The sequence below is a fragment of the Nothoprocta perdicaria genome, unplaced genomic scaffold (genome assembly GCF_003342845.1).
Source record: "Nothoprocta perdicaria isolate Ctin4 unplaced genomic scaffold, notPer1 scaffold_0, whole genome shotgun sequence".
NCBI lineage: Eukaryota > Metazoa > Chordata > Aves > Tinamiformes > Tinamidae > Nothoprocta > Nothoprocta perdicaria.
Window position 1 is genome coordinate 16,684,573 of NW_020454092.1, and position 21,844 is coordinate 16,706,416.

Below are 21,844 nucleotides of genomic sequence, written 5' to 3' on the forward strand. Positions count from 1 at the left end.
TGCTGAACATACAGCCCCGGGTGACATCACAGCTTTGAGGCTCGGTGCCGAACGTGGAAGTTATTACGGTGGGTGGGAAAGAGGAATGTTGTAGGAACGAGACTGACAGCGAGCACCCACACGGCCCTCACCCCGAGCCGCCCTGGCTTTGAACGACAGCGCTTCTGTTTAAAGTAACATCAGGAATATAAACACCCTGTCCTGCTTTAAGGTTATTTTTTTGCCTTTTTTTTTTTAATAAAAATTCTAAGTGAAGAGCTGTCATAGCCCTGAGTAAAAGCATTTGGAAGAGCTACAGTTGGCTGCAAGTCTGCAGAAAGGCAATTTTCTCTTTAGGTTTCGGGCAGTTCTGGGAAGGAAAAAAAAAAAAAAAACACAAACACAGGTTTAAAAAATAAATTAAAAAAAAAAATAAAATCAGAAAACCTGGATGGGACAAAGGTCAAGAAGAGGGATTGCTTTAGTTTGGTATTAAGACATAAGTAATTGCCAGCATTTTGAAGGACACATATATCCAGTAATCCTTTCAACATCACCAAAATCATCATCACTCAAATTCTCACAGGTCTTGTACCCTCCAATAAACAAACCGGCCCAACCCCAACTCCATAGGGAAGTCACAGAGATACCCACTAGCAGCACTACCAGGGATGGCAGCTGAAGGCAGCAAGTGCAGCCTGACACCAGCATCTCCTGTCCATTCCCATCCCTCACAGGGCTCCTACAAAGCAGCAGAGCCGCGTGGGGCGATCTGGGCTGCTGGTGCCTGCAGGAGTGGGAGGAATTACCTGTTCTGGGAATGGCGACGCGTTCAGGTAACAGCTGGAAAGTATTGTACATTTTAAAAGAAAAATGAGAGAGAGAAATAATGAAGCCCCAAGGTTATCCCTTTAACAACTCTTATTTTTTATTTGACAAACTTAATCGGGAATTTTTATTACTCCCAAATAGTGTTTTAAAATAAAACACAATCCCTTCCAAGTTGCCTTTGGCATATACTGCCAGAAGTTGCAGATGGAAGGCACTCTTGCAGACAGTGCTTCCTAACCCTTCCAGGAGCTGGGAACCTCTCGGGTAAAACAACGGGAGCAGAGGTCCTGTAGGACAAGAAGATGATGAATTCCAAGGGAGCAAGAAGAGCAAAACATCAGAGGAAGAGATTCTGGTTTAAAGAAGCAGAACTGCTGCAGAAGGGGAAGCCTTATGGGAAAAGAGCAGAGCAAGAGAGGCAGGGCACAGCAGAGGAAAAGCGCAGAGTGGCAGAGCCATAGGGCCAAGTGTGTGATTGCTCTTGCAATCTTTGAAATCTCTCTTGCAATCTTAGAAATCTCTTTCTTAAGAGGAGAGAATATAAAGGCAGTGAATCCGAGGGAAGGTTATAGCTGTCAAGTCATAACATGAAGATTACAACCAGGAAAAAAATCCTTAAGGACAGACCTGACCATATCTCAGAGCTGCCCCTCCACCATTGACTACTTGAGGGACACTTTCGGGGTTGACAGCCACCGTCTGTGATGTGGGCAGTCTCCTCTATGCCATCTTCATCAGGTTCTTGTCCTCCTCATCGCAGCAGCTACTCCTGCATCAGAGCAGCAGAGTTGCCTAATCCACCCTCCGTTCTCCTCCACCCATTTCTGGACTGCTATTTTCTAAAGGCTTGTCTCTACTTAAAGGTCACCATGTTTAGAAGCTTCAACAAAAAGATTTAAAGTTCTTCCAAAAATAAATAAATAAAAAATAAAGCAGACCTAAATGTATATATGTATCTTTATGGAAGGGAGGAAAAAAAACACCAAAGAGACCTTTCAGTATATTTAAACAGATGTGGAAATAAACTGATCATCAAAGGAAGATGAAATCTGAACTGAAAATTTGCTTTACTAAGAAAAAGTGTCTTCAGGTATTTGTGCCAAGACTGCTTTTAAATCTCACCAAATTATAAGCCTATATTCTAAATTTACAAACCTATACAAAGCACATTCTCTCTGACTATGCAGTAAACCTTTAAAACTAGCTGCTAAGGCAGAATCCCTTTTACCACAGCTGGTTAACTCAGGAAGGCAGCCAAAGAGTGGCATATGTCACAGTCCCGAAATAGCTCTAAATTAGTTGACATGAATATTGCTGACAGTGAAACCTCAGCAACACATGGCGCAGCACAGGCCTGACAAGCTGCCCAACTCCTTGGACAGGTTTCGTGAGCGCCGCTGCGGTCTGCGCCGCCGCTGCAGGACGTTCTCAGAGGTCGAGAGCAACTCCTGGCTGAAATGAGCAGCTTTGGGGGCAGCCACCTCGTTTGGAAGAGCGAGAGCTATAACATGGACTATCCCAAGTAGCCCAGCTCTTGGAGACTGAGAATCCTCCTGACTTGACTCTGAGTTCACAGCTCACACGTTCAGAGATCTTTTGACCTTGTATTTTTGTACGGTGTTAAGCCATAGGTTTCAAAAGATAAATTCCCTGTCTGCATCATATGCATAAATATATACGGGCATCTACTTAGACAAAGACCTAGATATGAGGCTAAGGAAGACCCAGACGCATATACAGCAGATTATAGATAATTGCTGTTCATTTACAGATCCTTACCCCCCACAGAACTGTGTGAGTTAATGGGCTCTGAAATACGAGTTTCAAAAAAAACTTTCATTTCAATAATATTACACACCCTCAGGCTCCTATTAAACTTTTTTGCAACAATAACACCATTCAAACCAACGTTCATATGTGAATTACAGCGATACTGCACCACAGGAAAATGCAGAGAAAATTAAATAGAAAGGAAAACACAGCTTTCAGTCAGCTAGTTATCTGAACTACATTCAAGTTAATAGGCAGCAACTCGGAGGGATGAGGGAACGGCCTCCAATAAAATGTGAATCCGCTTGGCCTTCTATCATACACATGAAAGGGGCAGCTGGAAAACAGAAATATCACAAGACTTTTGTCTCTTATTTCTCGGCTTCTATCTCTTATTTCTCAGCCTCGCTCAAACACAAGGAGCACCAGCCCTCCTGGGTGACACCCTGTCGAGGGCTTAATCTCATCACATTCCCAAAGAGTTACGCACACGCACTGCCCACCATCCAGATTGTAGCTGGGATCCTAAGCCGATGGATGACCCAGGTGGGACAGACCAGGTACCAGCCTGAGCTCTTCTCAGTTTGCCCTCTACTGTCTCATGCTCAGGTGATGCTGCCGAGGCCGTGCAGATGCACGTCTCAAGCCCACACGTTGGGTTTTCAAAACCATCTGATTTACAATTTATTCCTAGGGCAGAATGGTGAACCTTGCACATAAAAGTTATGCAGGGCCAGGCTTTTAAATTTGTATATTTTATATATTTTACATATCAATACCTTTCACACCGATCTTAAAATACTTTAAGAAGAAAAACCTACCTTTCATGTTTTTTACGTCATTGGTGTTTACACATAGATTTGGATATTTATGCAGAAAAGCCCCATTTCAACAATATTAGCTTCATGAATAAACAAGAGTAAAAATCAATATTATAGATCACTCAATACCTTAGCTTCAAGAAGTCTGAATTCTGATCCTAGTCCAAATATAATCTGAATTCACCTCAGTGCACCAACATCTCTTCTGGAACTCTTACTGAAGCCTGATGCTATAACACTGTAGATAGACATTTCCAAATGCAAGGTATATAGAACTGAAAATACCTAGAGGAATAGAGATCTGTCCTATAATTAGTGCCTCATACTTTAAAGGCTCGTAGACAAAATATACACCTATAATCCAGAGGTTTAAGGTAGTCTGCATGAGGACAAGAATCCTGCCTGTTCGTTGGGCAACACGGGCCCAGGGTATTTCCTTCCCACTTGGATTATTTGGCCCCAAATCTCTCCAATTCATACAATAAAGTAAATGAGAGTAAAGTGATTTTTTAAATGGCTCTGTTATTCCTGTCTAAGCTAATTGTGTAATCCAGTTCTGCGCAATAACAATCACATACGTTTTCTGTACTAGGTTCAGCCTTATAGGCAAAACCTTTTCTACACAGTTCTTTTAATATTCCTGTGCCTACACGATTCCAGTGCAATCCAACAGAGTGGGCCGGCCAACTCACAACTGGTGGCTGTTGATTTTTTTGTTTGTTTATTTGCAGATCATCAAGAGCATGTGAAGAGTGGGTATGTGTGAAAAGAACTGCAGACTGAGCAGCTTAAAATTGGATTGCTTGAGAGAAGAAAAAAAAAAAAAAACCCCACTCTTTCCTGTTTGAAACTGTGCAGGACTGAATGCTGACCTCAAGGTAAAGCTGAGAAAACTGGATTTGAAGAGGAGTGGGATCTTCAGCTAAAGGGCACTAGAAACATCCTTCTGTGCTGCAGCCCCATTGCTGCTGCGATGTCCACCGGACCTGCATTATCCATCATCAGCCTGGTTACTGCATTTCTTTCCCATGCTCTATCTCCGTGGATGTGGTGAGGACTGTTCTGGAACACAGCTTGGCAGGAAACATTGTGAGTATCCATCAGGGAAACGTCTCCAAAGCAGACAGCCCCACGCTGCTGATCCACTGTGGTCCTGCTGGCTTCCGCAAGCCCTGGGATTTAAAAGCCTCTCATCGAAAGCTTCCTGGAATAATGGGTGGTCAGTGAACCACTGTGGCTTGGAAATGAAAGCTATAAAGATTTTAAATGTTCTTTCTTCCCAGGAAAGGGCTATATTACCCTGTGAACGACAAACATGGTATCTCAGAATACAGTTACAGGAAAGATTCTCCAAATAGAAACCTGGGCATTTGGTTTCAGTCCTGACGAGCCACATTGGGCTCTATCTCCACTTGCAGGTCAAGCACAGCTTGGGAAGCCCACCAGGCAAGAGGAGCCCTCATCAGCTCATAGCTTCAGGGACCCTTCCAAGGTAAAGACATGTTAGTGCATTCCAAAGTCCAGGGTTTCCTACCAGTGCTCCTCAACAAGGCTGAGAAGACCTATCAGAAACTGGGAGGTGACTGTGGCTAAATGGTTCATACTGCTGAATACCAAGGCGTTTAATGAAAAATTTCCCTTAATAGGAAAATTTTCCATGCCCCATACTTCTCATTAACTACTTTTGTACCATTGTACCCTTTTAATAGCAATTGTCATTAAGTGATTTTCTATTTAACATCAACTGAAAATCACTTATTTCCTGCTCCAAACAGCAATTAATGCCAATTATTTTACACAGTACCACGCACTGCTACAAATTTTTCAATTTTCCACTCAGTTTCTCTACATAATTTTTATTTTTTAGCTTAATTTCATTGTTTGGAACAATTTAAACCATGAGGCTTTGGCAGTAAATTTCTCATTTTTGTCAAAAAAAAAAAAACAGTAAAATATCCAACTATCACAGCAACAGGAACTACATGACCAAGAAAGCTGCATCATTGTCCTGCTAGCTTTGATTTCAAGTTAAGGAAGGTCAATACTCTTAAGAGACAATCCAAGATAATGCTGTATTATACTGAAGTGCACATAAGCCTTTTCTATGCCACAAAGTAGAAGTCTCTTACATTGCTCCCTATCTGTGACAAGGTGGCAAATTTGCGACCCCTCAACACTACTTCCTCTCCTGATGGTAGTAAATACTAGGCCTGGAAGACTACTTGGTTGGCTCATGGTCAAAGTTCCAATGTGCAGTGAGGGATTGAGGCAATTGCCTCTCAAGTCAAATGCCTTGCTCTGGCCCAAGTCTGTTGTAACCTGCTAAAAGCCAAGGAAGGACAGAAATCAAATCCAGATAAAAATTGTACACTCCAGAATACTCCAGACAACATCTTACGCAGCAGAGGCTTTGAACTAAAGACTATCCACATATTCCATAATCCCCATATTGCTTGCAGAATTTCATCTTCCATTACTAACAGAAGTACTTTCCCCAGAAAGTATTTTGAAAATCAAATAATGAAACTATACACCTATTTTTCATTATTGTGGCTAAGGTCCAAAAACGCACTCTCTGTCAATGGTGTGGAATTTAGCATTTTGGGGGATAAAGTTCTTTGAGCTTCTTTTCAAATAAACATGTACAGCTTTAAATGAATAAATCATGCAAATACATGTTAATGTATACATAAATTAACACAACATAATAAGGAAAACGAAGAAACAAGATTACAAATTTTCTGCACCTCCAAAATATGAGAGCGATATTTGCTTTAGAAAGAACAAACTCATTTAGAGGAAGAGCTTATATAGATCCAAACAAACCCAAATCACCAATGAAAGCTAATTTTATGTTCAGCAAAGAAGGAAGATGTGCTTCCCACTACAACAGACAAAATCCAATTAAATCAGGCAAATGTAAAAACACTGAAACAAAATTTAATTTAGTAAATAAAACATCGGAGCTGAATTCTGCTGTCCATTCTGTATTCATACCCTCACAAAATGAGCATGAGATTCTGGGGAACTATATTCAACGGGTATGAAGAACAGGGGCAGTCAAGAGGAGAACCAGTTTCAAAGATTCAAGTTTTCAGATAGACTTCTCATACAACATATATAGTTCCTTCTCCTCAACTCACTAGTTCTTCCTTTCTTTTTCAACCGTGAAATTTTTTTAAATTAAGACAAAAATGAGCCTTTGGAGAATACTGCTCAAAAGGCAATGTCTCATTGTGCATGTCTTACATGCATGCCTTATGCAATGGGCTGGATTTTCAAAGCATTCCTCCCTTGCCTAACTCCCTTCCCATTAAGTTAACGGGTTCTGCCTTCAGTGGCTGCAGAATTAGTGATTGCTGGATGGTTTTGGAAATCCTGCCCCGTGCTTTCTGGTGCCTCTCTTGCCAACAGACTGCTCTTACAACAAGGCCAGAGGTCTGTGGTTTGCAAGTCTGCAAAGAAATTCAGACATTGTCCAAGAAATACAGACAGTAATTTTCTAAGGTAAATCCAGACTCCACTATAATACTGCCACATACTAAAGAAAAACATCTCCTGATATATAGTCTGTGATGCTGCTTATTACCAAATATTCCGAGGTTCATTTATTAGTATCAAGCATATCCTCACAGATGACATTCAAGTAGCAAAGAACAAGTTTCTGACAAATTGGTTCCAGCTTTCTGTTCACAAGGATCAGCGTGTATAATAAAGATACCACACGTCAGAAATGTTCTACAGAAACATTTGCTTAAATCAGCTGTCTTTCACCCTCAGCAACCTTCTTGGAAGGAACAGAAAATTCAGCCTCCGACTTCCTCATAGTCATCTGAGGATGGAAAGGTTTATAGTAGGCAAATAAAGTACAAAGTAAGGATGCTGATCCGATGCATCTCATCTGTCTAATGCATTTGCCAGACTCTTCTCACTGCACCTAGATGCCAGAAGTGACTCCATTTACTAGTCAGTTTTGATACATGGACTCATAATACGATTCTGCACATTAGCACTTTAAATACGACTGCTTATCTGGGATGACAACCCTCTTAGAACTAACCCATCCTTCGTAGTTACCTGAATCTTGCTCCTTCTCTTAACCTAAGGGTGAAAACAGAGTGGATTTTTGTTTGCAAGTCTCATGCCCACAAAGGCTTCAATCCACTGCCATCCCCAATGTGTCAACCCTTAAGTAGATGAATGTTGGCACTTTAAGACCCAAGTCAGCATCCAAATACTGTAAGCGGCCAAACTCTTCAGATTCTGAATTACTTCTTTAGATACAATGGCTAAAACTAAATACAAATCGATAAAGGCCTAGTTCTCTGTTGTCCCTGTCTCCTACCTTCTTAGCATTGTTTGTTGTCCCAAGCTAATATTGACATGTCAGAAATGTTAAAATATATTTCTTGTTCAATACAAAGAATATAAGATTTCCTGACAGATTTCCATCCTGAACTGTCAACAAAAATATTAGTAAAATAAAGCTGCAAAGTTAACAGCCCGTTCTGTGATTCCTGGAGATGTCACTGGTTATTATAAATGACTTTCCAGTTAATTACCTGTTTTGAAAATTAAGGAGATTGGGGGTTCACAGCTGCTCCAATAAGTAGCTTCAGTGCCCGCCTCATCCCATTGAGTATGATAAATAATATATTCCCTACCACCCAGACTGCCAGACAGTGGCTGTGTCAAGCTCCTCAGAGAGCACACTTTGTCTGCCATGTGTTATGGGCAACATTTATGACAAAAGTAGAAATTAGATGGTGGTTAATCTTGCTTCTCTGTGTCCCATGTGGGGCACAAGCACAGTTGTAGTGTGGTTTGCTGGATGATAGTCAGAAAAAATGATCTCAGCAAATTGTGTGTACATCAGGATACAGCATGGGGAATGGGCTTAGGAAATTATGTTTGGTGAATTGGGCAACAAGGTTGTCTCTTAAAAGAGCAATGAGGTGGCAGAAGAGCAAATTTTATTTCCTTTTGGAAAAAAAAAAAAATTAAAGCAGGATTTACATTACAGTTAGACCACAGTGAAGAAGAACGAAATCATACTGCTCTGGGGTTTTTAATTTGCTTCTTATTGCTGCTTAGACTATTTAGCTTCCAGATCATAATAAACTGTTATAACAACAGCACCAAAAGACAGATTCAGCTTATAAAAATACTAACCGAGGTAACAGTAGTAAGTTCTGCATTCTGTTTCCTGTGAAACAAAAAAGGAATGATTCTCATTTCACTTAGGCAGGTATGAACAAAGTAAATTCAATAGTCACAGAACACTGATAAACTCAGGCAAGCGAGATCAGAACTAGACTTACACGGCTGCTGCTGGTGCACCATCACAACACAGGACACAAAGCAAGGCTTTGCCTGAAAAGAAACTGAGAGAGTCCCCAGGAAGTCTTAGCTGCTGCTAAACGAGATTGGATTCAGCTGCAAAGAACCTTAAAGTCAACCCCAGCTGTGAGCTTCCTCTGAACATTTTTTTAAATATATAATTATAGTGTTAGGCTAATATGGCCTAAGTTATGAGAATCATACTAGAATTTTCTAAAGACACTTGCTATCTAGAGTTATAGCTTCTCCAGAGCACTTTATGAAGAGAGAGAAGCTCCCTTCATCCCTCAGTCTGAAGCACCTTGTGCCAGAAAGTCACACCCTTCATGACCTGCGATGCCATTTATCCTTTAACTCCTGCTTACCATAAGGCTCCATTAAACTAAATCCACTTTTTGTACCAATGGAAGCTGTTGATGCACTTGGATCAGCACTGTATGCACTTCTGCAGCATCATTTGCCTGTAGTTTTTGCATTTACTCAAGCAAATAAACACATTTGGTAGGTCAACAACATACGGAGCATTCTGCTCCTAATAAACAGAACAATACTGAGCTGAGAGTGTTAATTCTGCTTGTGACGTTGAGAATTTCTGGGAATCATTTCAGGGACAGGAGAATTTTAATTTTACTTTGATTAATATTCTTTTTTCACCCTGTTTTTTAAAATGTAGTGCAAGAACTCCTCAAAGTTAATTAAAGCCAACATCCTTTTGCCTCCACACTTTAGCATCTTTCTGCTCTTAAGCCTCTTGTCCATTTTTTGTCCCCTCAATTCTATACTTCTTTGTTGATGTAGGGGCTGGCTAACTGCAACAGAATAGCTGCCACATAAGAAACACTTTCAAAACTTAGCTTTACTTTCCAGTTCTATATGGAACACAGCTGTTCCCAAAATGTAAAACTGGAACAAACAAGCCAACCACCTGCATTCTCCTCTGCAGATTTTCAGAGACTCTCCAGGATTAGAATCAGGAATCACATTGATTTTTCAGTAAATCCTTTCTCCTAATTCCTCTAAAGTATTTCAAAAAAAGAACCCTGCCACAAGCTTCAGAGACCATATGTAGTGCAGCCTTAAGGACACAGAACCGGAGGCGGTGTTAAATTTTTTTAATAATTGCTATACCAACAACATGCTGGCATTAAGGCTCAGCATAAATTTCTCTGGAGAATGATATAGGGCTATAGCTTTTCTAAAATGGTCTCTTTGTTATCATGAAATCTGTTGATACATTTTCAGTAGGTAGTGCTATCTTTGCCTTTCCTAGGAAGATCCAAAAATCTCAGGGTTTTTCTTTAATTTTAACAATACAAGGCCTTTAGCTAGGATGACAATTTGGGTCTGTACAACCGTAAATATTTGTCTATTCAAAGGCAGCATTTATCTTACAAAGGCACACATACCAGTTTTGCCTCTGACAAGTTCCTTGTTTATTTATTACTCTAATAACAAATAGACTGTCATCCCTGCTGGGCCTCAAAGATGAACTAAATCTGCTGACACAACTGATTGGGAGCGGCTGCAAATTATTTTATTAAAAATTGTGCAACAGCAGATTCATGGTGGGGAGAACGCTTAAATCACAATTCTGCTAGTGACCTATATATTCCATAGTAACAACAGTCAAAGCAACTGGAAACACTTTTCCAGCCCTCATGTTTATACTGCAGCATTTCATTTCTGTTTTGTCCAAACAGGAGAGAAGCAGTGAAGAGGAGACAGATATTTTTGTGTTGAATCCTCTGTGCCTCTGCACACACGCCAAGAGCAAAGCACAGCATCTTAATTAGATGGGTCCAGAGGCACCAGCAGATGAGGGAGAGTGACAGTCCTTGGCCATGCTTGAGAGCTCTCGCTAAAGTAGCGCTGGGAACAGCAAGGCAGATCCACACATCTCCAGTTTTGGATTGCTGAGCCAACCAGGAAAGGACTAGGAGCAGGAGAGTAAAAGATCCTCTGTGCGGTGGGTGATAACTGCCCTATACATGCTGTGCATCACCCGAACGCCGTTGGTGCTGGTCTTAAGGCTCTGGGTATTTGGAGAGGAATCATGAGCTGTCAGCAGGCTCCGAGCAGAGCAGGGACACGTGTGACGCAGGGAGCCCCAGCAGAGACCCACCGTGGGTAATTAGGTGCCCTGCCACATATGAGGCCCTGGCAATTACGTGCCAGCAGCCTACAAGGAAAACCACCAAGGAACTGCCGTGTCAATAGTTGTGCTTAGCCATATCATTCACAGGCACTTCAAATGCTGGGCGCAGCTGTTTGCGCCTATGAACTGTCAGGTCTTAAGAAACACTATGGAACAGGCTTCACTTAAAAGTCTTCTGGGCTTTTACAAAGGTCCGGCTGCAATGAGCTTTTGGAGCCACGGAGATTTAGGAGAGGCACGAGAGAAAGGGAACACCCGAGGAACACATAAAAACAATTCAGCCCTTTTGTACACTGCTGCTAACAGGCTTGCAGGCCCCCCACACCGACCCCTGCCAGGCACTGCTGCCTTCTCTAGGCTGCCAGCTTGGTTGCCCTCAGCACTGTTTCCACCCAAAGACACATGCTTGACCGTGTAAGCCGAACTAGGCTGTACGGCAAGAGGAAACTTTTCAGAAGGGCATAGCTCAACCAGAAGAATGCATGGGAATTCAGACAAGTTTCTTATGCGCCTGCCTGGGCTCTCCAGGACCTGGCAAGCAAGCATAGGAGGAGCAAACTGCTGCCAAAGGGCCTACGGAGGAGAGGGAAGAGACTTGGAGCGCGGTGCCGAGCTGAGAAGGGCAGCGACATCGCCCGAAAGTGTCTGCAAAACAGGGGGGAAGCAAGGAGAGGGATGTGCACCAGAGAGCGAGCTCTGACCAGAAAGGTCCAGAGCTGGAACAGACCCTTCCTGCTCAAGGATGTGCTTAAAAGCACAAACAACCCTCAGCATCACTGAAAATCCTCTAACAATGGCGCCTTTTCTCTATGCATAGAGACCCCAGCTGAAAATCTCTGTATCATTTAGTCTTTGTTAAATTTATAGGGATATCAGGGTCTTACTGTGGCCTATGCACAGAGGGGAATTACATGATCCTGACCCCTGGTCACCTTCTCCCTCCCTGTATTTACAGTCTCTGACGCTGGACAGATTCTTACCCTGCTCTCTTTAATATCTCTCATAGTTGCTTGGCCATGTGGTTTGAGGCATTTCCAAGGAAACCTCTCAGCAATTATTTCCGGAGAAGGAAAGCAGTCTTTTAGCATGTCTTAGTATCTATTCCACATACTTTATATTATAACAATTTATTCTGCAATGTGATTACATGTTGGCATAGACTCTGATTAGGGCTTTAAACAGGAACTAACAGCAGTTATGTTGAATATGTTTTTCATCTGATGATGCACAATACCATTGATTGGATGTAGATTATATTCAGCATTAACTTCAGCTATATAAAAATATCACAAAGAAAAGTCTATCTCATGGTGTAGAATACTCTTTAATTGCATGGATGATCAGTACATGTTGTGACTTTTGCTTTTTTAAAAATTCTGTACACAAGAGAAGTCATGCCTGTAAGAGAAAAATTAATCCAAGTAATTACCAAGCATTGTTTATTTTTCCTCATAAATTCTGCAGTTTCTTGATTTTCACCCGGGCTGTATCGCTGAGTTAAAGTGGTAGGGAGGGAGGAAAAAGCTGGACATGTTGTTGTCCAAAGACAAAAGTTTAAAGTTCATCGTGTTAGGATTCAGGAATTGTATGCACTGCTCCTTGCTGACTGCATTGCAAAGCTCTGATAATTTGCTTTTCTGTAATACACCTTGGACCTCATATCTTTGTTGCACCTTATACTTTGGCCAGGCTGCAGTCTCAGAGCACCTTTAATACATCTGTACCCCTCCGAGATAAGAAATGGCTCAGAGTATCCAAGGGTTTTGCCCATGATTATGGAGCTTGCAGCAGAACAGAGACTCGAATGAGGGCAGAGCTCTAAATTACCTAAAAACCTAACTGCAGCTGACCTAAAGCTTAGCGAGGAAGCTGGGAAAATAGAAATGGAAACATTTCAGGCTCTCAGTCGAGATTTGATAGGGCGGGCATGACAAAGAAGTGAAGAAATTAACAGTGGCCAATGAGGAGGGAAATGCTGATAAGGAGAGTATTAAGGAGCAGGGTCAAATTCCATTCTTCCTCAGCATCATCAAAGATACTGTGCCCAGGTTCTTTGAGAAATAAAAAAGAGGATTTTCTGCTTCCGCTGCAATTTAGCCACGGCCAGCAATGAAGCCTGCATCTTCCCCCAGGCCAGGTCAAGGCTAGAAACCTTTTCCAGCAGTGTCAGTCAACTCCACGATTTTTTTAAATGGCTTTTTACATTTTTGGTAAAGACCTAATAGCGAGTTGCCTTATGCTGACACAATAATGATTTTGTTGAAGATGTTCCAAGCTGCGTGTCCACCAGGAGGGCCGGTGCTATAGCTACCGCAGGAAACCTTTTTACTTTAGTTTAGCCCTTATAAAATACAGCCTGGGGAGGCATCTGCAGTAGGCAGAAAGCAGTCATTAGCAATTACCTTTGAGAGCACTCCATCAGATCACATTCCCTGAATCATATTACCATCTGCAGGATCAGTTTCACGGAGTTCTCAAAATCAAAAGTAAAATCACCTTAAACTCATTTAAATGGACACAATTCCACCTAAAACAAATGTGGCCATAAATAACTGTAAGGGAAAACTATATGGCCATCATGCACTTTGCAGTCTTTTAACCGTGTGATGCTGCCTGCCTGTTTTACCAACAGACCTCACGGCCCTGTGTTGAGAAGGTGCCTCTTGCCTTGCTGGTTGCAGTCATGCCCCCATCTCATGCTTGTTGCTTCAGTGTTTGCTTGAAATGACAGAAATTTCTGCATTGCCTCCACTCATTCTACTTCAGCTTGGTCTCCCGTTTACTTGATTTCAGTTAGGACTTACATAAACATTGCTCTGAGAACCTGGATGCCAGAGACAAGCAACTCAAAAGTACTAGCAAGACACACGGACGTATCGAGCCACATGTCCCTGGTACTTTTCCTTTTAGAAACAAGAAAGTCTTAAAAGAAACTAATGTATAAGACAATGACTCAGTCTTTGAGTTTTGGTTGGATCATAAGAACATTTCTTCATGTCTCATAGAGCCAAACAGGACATGATTTTGATAATAATGATAAAGTTAGACTGATCTGGTGCCATAAAAATATATGTTGAAATATTGGTTATCTTAAAACAAATATTCCTAAACCAACATGTCTTCCTTTGCATTGTATCTAAGTGGCTACAAGCTGAGAAGGGTTTGGCATCATACCCCTGTGTTTTACCAAATGTTATTCCTTATAGATTTACTTCAACTTAGGTAGTGAAATTTCAGAACAAGTCAGGAGAGAGAAGAAAAAAAAATTATATCTTACGAGAAAGTTTCTTTTCATTCTCATCTTTCATAAAATACTAAAAATATTATTTTTGCACTTATAAATAAAAGTCATTTCCAAAAAATTACACACAGTAAAAAGGAAAGAAAGTCAAAGAAATGGATGGTTGGAGGAAAGGAAGGAGGGGTAGACACGGTTATGGCTATTAGAAAATAGTTCTACTGATACACAGGAGGCTACAGGTAACTCAGGTTTTAAGTGAAGTGCATTTATGTCATGATTTCTGCAGAGAAAATTACCAAATTAATGTTCAGCAATAGAACAAGAGAAGGAGGTAGCTCAAGCCTTCTATGAGCTAACTTCTATGCCTAATAGATTAGAGAAAGTTATAGGTGGTGAATAGTAAGCTGAAAGGAAAGCTATTCCTTTCAGCACCATTCCAGACAGAAAAAGTTTAATGCTGAAGCATTGGAGATAAATGTTTCAATTTTCATTGGTGGCATTGTGTCCACTCATAGCTACAAAGTCAATGGACCAGAAGGGAATGATTTCATCGAGTTTTTACACAGGACAAAGAAATGTCTTTGAAAATTTTATATACGTATCATCAAAGGTAACAAAAAAGTAAAAGTACAGCAGAAGAAGAGAAGACCTTGATGCAGCTATCAAGAACAACCGAAGTAGGTTATTATGAAAAGGCCTCTGCAAGAATTTTAGCTATCATAAAGAAATCCTTAAACATGGATAGATAGTTGCAGAAATACAGAGACTTACCAGGAGGCTGTTAATAAGTGTAAGAAGTGATAATGCACTTACTATGGAAGAAATAAAAATGCCATCAGAATAACGTGTGAATGTGCACTTCATTGCTCTGTTGATACAAGTCCTTGGCAGGCACTGAAAAATGCCAGTTCCCAGAGAATGGGCTGTGTTCCTCATCATATGACAGACTACACCGAAGGTTTTTCAAATGGCAATTGTGAGTATAAATCTATAGAAGTGGGAAGGTCAAAAGTCAGTGGATTATTTGCATATTTTAGTTCTTTTTTTGTATAATTTTTCCTATTTGAGCTGTATTGAACACTGACTTACATAGAGGACCCGTTTTAAGAATAGTCCTCAATCCTATACTGACCCACAGACTTTTATAAAATTCTTTCTCTATATTGAATATACTGAAAGCAGAACAGATCACCAAAACCCACATGACCTTTCTACCTCTTACAATCAACATCACTTAAATTAAGTCATTTTTTGCCTAATAAAATCTTCTCTAAAAGCTCTAGCTGGATAAGATTATTATTTATATATCATGCATAATACCATAATGCTTTGGGACACTGTTCGTGATGGCCCTAATCAGACAAGCACACTTCTGTTTGGACTTGGATTTATTGCTGTTGTTTGTTGATTACTTAAAGATTAAATTGTCTTCATGTGTAAATAAGGGGCCTCAAATAGATATTATATTATAGGAGAGAGTTAACTGTTGGATGCATTCCCTTCAACTGCTTATCTTCATTTATCAGCTACGGACTTTTCACATTTTTAATCTTGTCAATTTTTCACTTACTCTTTCCTGATATCCAAGACATGTTTCTTCAGATGCTCCCATAATCAGGACTTGAATAAAGACTCTGAATAATTTTTATGAAAAGTTTTCATAGCTATGACATGTCCTGAGGTTCACCCCTTGAAATATTTACACCATAAAGAAACGTCAGTCCATATGCTACTGAGGTAAGCAACCATAGCTAAAATACATGCTGCATACATGCAGTGTGTGTGTGTATATATATATATATATATATATATATATATATATATGTGTGTGTGTATATATATATATATATATATACATACATATATATATATGTATATATATATATATATACACACATGTATATATATAAAATACTGCGTACAGTCTGAAAAATAATCTGTATGTCAGGATTCAAGAATTCAGATATAATGAACAGCATTTCACAAGTGCACAGATTTCACTAAATTCAAGAAGAATATAGCAAATTCAGAGGAATTTTAGAAAGCTGCAAGAGAAAACAATGTGATATGTGAATTAATTATCTGACCTCTGCTTTGAATATGTCACATCGCAGTCATTTCCTTTTATTAAAAGACTCATGATCATGAGCATAATCACAAGTACAATGTTGAAGAAAAATGTGATCTGAACCTCCGTACTTGGGTCACACATAATGTAATTCAGTTTGACTCTGCTTAGTGTGATTCATATAGGAAACTGTCACACAAAAATACAAAGCATGGAAGAACAAACCCTATTTCAAAGAGACAATGAGTTTTCAACAAAAGCATTTAAACCCCAAATGGGTAACTAATCATAACACAATGCCATACTACCTAGTTGGATGCAGAAATCTTGAAACTGTGTAGGACTAGGTTATAGCATTTAATCATGACCAAATCACACTGCTCTGGAGGCAATATTGGATGCAGAGCAACCTTTTTTAAAATAGCTAATTGCTTCGACTCAGATGTCTTTGAAAGTATGAAGTTGGCCAGCTTTAGTAGAAGCGAAAGAAAAATCTTTGGATACATCATAACTTCTGTTTGACTTTTGCTGTACTTTGCCCAACAGCTGAGTGACTTTGCCATGTGTGAACTCACTCCGCCTCTTCTGTGACCAGTTAAAGCATCTTCACCATTGTAATGGAATAAACATCAATCTATGTGTTACCAGGCAGCAGGCATTGATATGAATATATTATGCTGGATGAATGGGATTAATATTTTTCATTATTGTCCTTAGCACTAATCCTTCTCCTCTCTTTTCTTGCAAGACCACTACTCCATATTTTTTAGTTTAGAGACATTGCTGATACAAAGTGGCTGAGAGGCTTTGAGAGCATGCCTGTCTCTCACAGATTTGTGTTGCATTCTGAAAAATAGTGATTTCCTCCACTCAGGAATTTTATATTTATAACCACACTTCACAAAGCTTTTGTTAAAGATCACCTGCATTTTATACGTCTGTAGGAGCATGCTGTTTATGTACTTGAAATAACAGACACATCAGGGTGGTTTCCATTTAGAAGGCATATGGTAGCTACCTGGATATACTGCAGTGCTATGGCTCATTTGCCACAATTAATAGAGCCAGCCAAAGAAAGTGCAATTGGCAAAAACGTTTTTTAAGGTTTTGTTCCAAATCGGACTGAAAAGATTTGAGACCATCAAAAACAATTGCATTCTTACAGAACTGGAGAACGAGATTTCCCAAACGACCCAGGAAACATCCCCAGGATCCCACAACTGCTACAGGAGAGGCCATATTCCATGTCAGTCTGCTCACTGCTTTGGTGGTGCATCTCAAAGGCCCCCAGTTTCAGCCCATTTCTGCAGCACGTTGCCTTCCTCATCAGGGCTTTCAAATTCCACCCTGTGAGCCCTGAGGCAGGCAGAGGGCTCCAGTACATGCCCATCCCCAGGGTGCAAGAAGGAGCCCAGCAGCCCTGAAGAAGAAGCCAGGATCTCTAACCTTGCAATAACCCTGCTCTGGGTGCTCCTGAGGCCAATCCCAACTGAAATACTTCTTTTTCCAGAATACCTGACCCTAGAAGAACATAAAACCTACAGACTTGTAGACTTTGAATCCTTGCTCTGCACAAGGGAGTTCAAAATACTCAAGAGGGCTGATTTGAGCTGCAGCTGCCAAGACTTTCACAGCTTCAGCACAGCACGTCTGGAATTCCTGGTACAGATACCAGGCCTGGAGCTACGGATCCTGAAAGCATCTGGGGACCTAGGCAGCCCACTGTTTATACATCAAAAATAAAGTGTTTGCAGTAGACGTGGCTGCTGGGACACTTCACCTTGAGAGCTGCACAGGGAGCACTGGGGAATTCTCTCCTCACTTTTTGAACCCTGGGAAAGAGGCCTGGCTGGTACATGAATTCCCAGTCCTCTGTGAGTAAATAGTTTCAAAATAGGGTACTAAATGCCTACTTTAAGACTTTAATGTTTCAAACATCATGATGAAAAATAGCAGAAACATTACCTCCTGTAGAGGCGAGACAGAAATAAATCAGGGGAGTAATTTACTTCAAAGGTCTCTATGTTTACCTCTCCCTGTCTCCTAACTGGGACACCAATCTTACTGACTGAAACCAGGAATGTAGTCAAGGGAAAAATATCTGCAGACTACTCGAAACAGTCCAAGTGAACATAGAGGCTGATGGGTTTAGAATTGGTTCTGACAGGTTTGTACTATATGACAGTTTTAGGTGTTAATTTTCATTTTTGTTTGCAAAAAAAACTTGTCACAGTGCTCTCCCTAAGAAAGAGCCTTACTGGCAGCTCGCCTCAGATCTGTTGGAAACCATCGGCAATTGGTGCTGGGCAGGATGTTTTCCTCTATTTCATGAAGAGACACAACTCGGAGCCCAGCACTTGACACAGATCCAGCTAGGACGCTTCATGTATGGGCTCTAGGGAATACGTATCAGAGGAGAGAGCAACCACAGACACAGCAGACGGATCCACGAGCTGCCTACCATTCATTGGGGTGAGCTTCTTGCCTCCTATAGACAGCCATTCATGTAAACCGCTATATTCTGCCTTCCCCCAAAAGCAACAGGCTATTTTAAGTCAAGTTACATTTATTCCAGATTAAGAAAACAATCAATCAAGAGAGTAATAAGGTTTTGCAAGCGAATGCTCAAGGGCCACCCGAGAGGAGTAACCAGAGAGCTCTGAAATGCAGCACAAGGGCTGTCAGAGGAGGGTGCGTGTTGCTTGTTAAAGGTAATGGTTTGCTTTTGTCAAAATACATGTTTTTTCAACAACGAACTCTGACAAAAACCTAAAACATCCAGCAATGTTCTGCCCGTGTCCTTAGCTTACGCTCGCTACATACAACTATTGTCTGGCCCTGCAAAACTGAATGTTTAAGGATTAAAAATCACAGTGCCCAGAAAAACAGCCCTTAAGAATGACATCACCAGACACACCACAAAACAGGGCAGAATTACTAAAGGATTCCCTGGAGCATCCACGAGTCCTGCCGGGAACGGTCCTGCTGGGGCTCCCTAATTAATGTACCCATTTTGCACCTGTCACATGGCAGAATTAAACTCTCCTCATCTCTGCTTTAATTCTCCACTCAATCAATAATTTGGATAACGGATCCAAAGTCCTGTAGGTTCTGCGTATTGATCGTCTCCCATCCTCAATTTCCCAGTTGTCTCCGCTAACTCGGAGCAGTACGTCACTGAAAGCCCATTTCATTTAAAATGTGGCCACTCTTGCCCATGCAGAAATGCCAACCAGTTTCATCATTCACAAGCAAATTTGCCCAAAATATGGAGCTACACAAAAACATTGAATATTGCTTAGAAAATGAAACCATTATTCTGCCTATGACTTCTGTTCTGGCTAAAATACTGGCCTGTACATCTACACACATAGAAATCCTATGTTTTAACTGCTAACATTTTGAACTTGAACACACAAGTTCACCAAAATTAGACTAAAATCTCAAATATATTGCTATTTTTTTTTCTAATGAATGTTACTCATTTTTTTTGCTGATGGGAAAAAAAGTTTTACTTATTTATAATGTTTTTAAGACAAAAAGCTTTGCAACTAAAAGGCAAATAAAAAAAAAATCAAATCTTATTCTGCTGAGACAGCCACTATCTTTTCCAAGCCTGTAAAGATAGATCTCTAAGTCTCATGAGGTTTCACAGTAATTAATGCAAACCATTTAAATCTGATTCAGGAAGCTGAATGGACTAAACAATGGAAGGTAAATTACTTTTTGCTGTTTTACATCTTTTCAATTCCTCAGCAAGGGTCAGAGCTGACACTGGGAAGATTAAATAGCATACAGCACAAAACGACCCTTATCACTGCCTTTCTGGAAAATTTATTTTCTATATATGTAAAAGGTACATAAAGCTCTTGACTAAGAAGATACATGGGCATCATTACTATGTTTATACCACGGTGAATGGAAACAGATCAGGAGATGCTCAGTTGCTGGCAGAGAGATAGCGAAAGAAAGTTATTAAAATACTGAGAGAGGAGTGGTAGTGGTATTCAGCGCAAGACAGATCCCCGCGTTGTTTTCCTGAAGATAAAATTCACTGGAAAAGTTCGAAATGCAAAGTTGCGAGGACAGGATTGCCTGCTAGCAGTAAACTCGGCCATGAGCAGCTACGTTCAGTTCCTGGCACCCAGAGGCAGAAGTTTTTCTGGAAAAATGACTGCCCACCTCAGTGCCTCCAAGTCTGTGGTGGGAGAAGGGAGCCCTGACCCGAGAAGGCCTCTCCATGGATGGCTGTAAAGGAATTACCCTGAGCACTGTTCAGGTTTCTGTTTGGGAATATTTAGGTAAGGTTTATTTAGGTAGGTTATATTTATTTAGGTAAGGTTTTAAATTCAGGTTTCCTAAAACTTTGGGATATTTAAATACACATTAGAAGTGATTTCAAAACCCTTAATGGTTAGCTCTGGAAATTAATGGTAGGCTTGCAGTAGAAGAAAGCATTACGTTTTGTCATATTTTCCATTTTTGGAAAGGAGATGGAAAATTCTTGATTAGTCAACTTCATTTCCTAGGAAAAATTCTGGAAGTAAATAATCAGATTTATTTGAAGGGCCTGCAAGCTAATAAGGAAATGCTTTACACCCAACAAGATTTTGCTAGGAAGTATTCTTGCCAAGAAAACATAATTATTTGTTAATCAGGTAATAGGTACTCTGGATAAGGGAAGATCAATTAAGATCATATCTCGAACCTAATAAGATTTGCAACATTATCTCATATGATAGTCTAATAAAGGGCTAGGAAAACAGCTGTAGGTTGGGTATACAGCTGCCTGGATCACCAAGCTTCAAGAGAAATTATCAATATAATTTTGCACACTTCAGTGAATCACGGAACAGGTTTTGCAGGATTTGTCCTTGATGCTCCTCTGCTCCATACTTTATTTAACAGCAACTGAACGCAACCCACAGCTGAGCAGAGACTTGGAGGTCCTGCCAGTTTACTAGAAAAGAAAAACAGAATTCAAAATCACCGAGACAAACTGGAGAACTGACTGGGAAAATTGGATGAGTAGTACAACGTATTGCACACAGGGAATAACTAGCTGTAGAAGTATGGAATATAAAGCTAAAAATAAATAAATAAATAAATAAATAAATAAATAAATAAATAAATAAATAAATAAATAAATAAATAAGCCCCAGGTCAAAAGAAGCAGGTGAGTGTTAAAATCGTATCTGAGCTGAAGAGGAATTAGCAATACCAGGTTTTTGCAGGAAAGGAAAGGCAGTCACATCACACGAACATGGAAAGTCAGGCCTGGAAAGCACGTGGCAGAGCCAGGCTGCCCTTTGGGCTGATCCACTCTCTCCCGTTGGGGGCACCAAGTTGCAGCAGGACTCAGACCCAAAAAGGAGAATCCATAGGAGTTCCCACTGGGTCATAACATCAAAAAACAACCTTAACGTTGTGACCAAAATTACAGTTGTTCAGGCCAAAGCAGAGATGTCTGCCGAGGGATGCGAGCACTTAAAAGGCCCGAGGAGCTAATGTCAAAAGCAGGGGGGGTGACTGCGGGGAGGTGCAGAGCTGTGCCACAGCTGGAGCACTTTGGTATAAATACCTATTTGTGCAAGAGCAGCTCACTCTTAGCAGCCTCTATGTTAAAACTGCAGTTTTAA

At 40.6% G+C, this 21,844-nt stretch overlaps 1 long non-coding RNA gene across 1 annotated transcript; it reads right to left on the reverse strand.

Moving 5' to 3' along the window:
* Nucleotides 1–1,524: 1,524 nt before the first annotated feature.
* LOC112943682 lies at nt 1,525–8,773 on the reverse strand. Its single transcript, XR_003248642.1, has 3 exons — nt 8,723–8,773; nt 8,574–8,607; nt 1,525–1,579 (listed from the first exon to the last, which is right to left on the reverse strand). It is a non-coding gene; the product is annotated as an uncharacterized LOC112943682 (long non-coding RNA).
* Between the last annotated feature and the right edge of the window lie 13,071 nt (nt 8,774–21,844).